This window comes from Cynoglossus semilaevis, chromosome 1 (assembly GCF_000523025.1).
Source record: "Cynoglossus semilaevis isolate Cse_v1.0 chromosome 1, Cse_v1.0, whole genome shotgun sequence".
Classification (NCBI taxonomy): Eukaryota; Metazoa; Chordata; class Actinopteri; order Pleuronectiformes; family Cynoglossidae; genus Cynoglossus; species Cynoglossus semilaevis.
Window position 1 is genome coordinate 26,365,212 of NC_024307.1, and position 1,901 is coordinate 26,367,112.

Sequence of the window (1,901 nt, forward strand, 5' to 3'; positions counted from 1 at the left end):
TTTAAGTATCAACTTTTATTAATGAACATAAACAAATTGGTAACAGACCTAGAACTTTCATTATGAAAAGAACAAACAAACAACACAGACCATTAAGTTGACTATGAAGCCATGCTTTTCAACTGTACTGATAACAGAGTCACACATTGTCATTAAAACTTCACTGTGTTCGTGGAAATGTGTCATTTTGACAAAATTGTAGTATGTCTTGTGCCTTCAGGTGGTTTTTAAATCAGCCCACCTCTAGCGATGAAAAGAAGTGATGGGTGGTCAGACACTGAAGCATCAGGCTGTGTGGGTTAAGAAGTGCACACATAACACTTAGCATTAGAATCTCAGAAGCAGTTTAAAGTGGGCAACTGGACTCACCTCAAGTTGCCTATTTTAAATTGCTGTTGAGATTATTTTTGATGACCTGGATGACTGAGAATATCCACAAATATAACAGTTAACACAGTCACATAACACTGCAGCCAGGAAGCAGAGAGCAAACAAGTGACAACTATCAGTAACAGAAGGTGTATTAATATTTCTTCAAACTTAAATGCATTTAAAATAAACTCACTGGATACCAGGGCAGGAACAAACAACAAGCAGGCCCAGGACTGCAGCACAGGCACCCACATCACACCGTGAACACTGATCCAACAAAGACTGAGTGAGAGAGGGAGAGAGGTTTATAAACTCAGGGCCCCACAGGTGAGGGTGGTTACACTGATTAACACAGGGAACCAGGCAGGAGGGAAGGGAGGCCTCACAAACATTTACTTTCTAAAATTTAATTGAAAATTGCATAGGCAGCCAGTAGAGGGAGGTAGGAGCAGGGGATCATAAGTAAATAAAAATAATTAAAACATAGATATATAAATTATACAAATAATAATAAATATTATCCTGTACCATATACTGTAAGAATTTTAAAAAAAAGTGCCACACAGTTACACACATTGAATCAAAGTACCCCAATATGATACTGGTATATATGAAGTATTTTAAGTTTATATAGAGTAATTATATTTTTACATTTTCAACGTAGTTTTAGCCTGGTAATTTTAATAGTAGCTCCCAAGTCAAAAACATGTAGACAACTCTGGTCTAGTCATTCTCATCCAATGATTGGCCAGTTAAGAACCAATCATCTTTCACATGCTATTTTTCAAGATTTCAAGATTATAAAAATATATATAAATACAATATTTTGAGTTTCCCACTTATAACTTATTCTTTCTTAGACTCTTTGTTCAAAATGTAGAAATGTCTTTCTGCACGCCATATGATGACATGACAGCTTAATGTTGGAGCATTTATCCAATCATGCATTAGCCATCATGTGTTGCTAGGGGCCAAGAAATCTGCCTCCAGACCATCACAAATATAGTGCTGTAACTTGTTGCTTTGTTCCATTTGTTTCTGCAGTGGTGAGACTGGGGCCACCTTGCTGGTGTACCATAGTGTCATCGCTTTCGTGTCCTGTGATTGGATGGTCAGAGAGCGCTGGACGGGTTTGAACTTTGAGTAGTTTTTTTTTCTCAATAAAAACACAATTTACCTTCATTTTAAACATGCAGATTAACCCTAACCTCCAGGTTAGATTTGACTTTAGATTATAGTTTTTTATGACAATAAATGTGATGTGTTACAGATGATGTATCTGGCACTGCTGCTGCTGCTGCTGCTGCTGCTGCTGCTGCTGCTGCTGCTGCTGCTGCAGTAACAGGTAACTTGTTAAATGTTGTCATGATTTAGCAATGGCGTTCATTTACACTGGATGATATAACTTTCTGTGATGCAATGCCCTGTTATGTTGCATTCCTGTATGGTAGTAACATTTTGTTCAGCAAATAAAAAGGTCATTAATTCTGCCATGACCACAGTTAAACTTTTTATTTACTAGACATTTT

At 37.1% G+C, this 1,901-nt stretch overlaps 1 long non-coding RNA gene across 2 annotated transcripts; it reads right to left on the reverse strand.

The window, feature by feature from the left end:
• Positions 1–1,851, reverse strand: LOC112487477 (uncharacterized). Of its 2 annotated transcripts, none has more exons than XR_003050577.1 (2): positions 370–1,851; positions 1–290 (listed from the first exon to the last, which is right to left on the reverse strand). It is a non-coding gene; the product is annotated as an uncharacterized LOC112487477 (long non-coding RNA). The 2 variants fall into 2 exon arrangements; XR_003050579.1 differs by having other exon boundaries at positions 566–1,836.
• Positions 1,852–1,901: the final 50 nt, after the last annotated feature.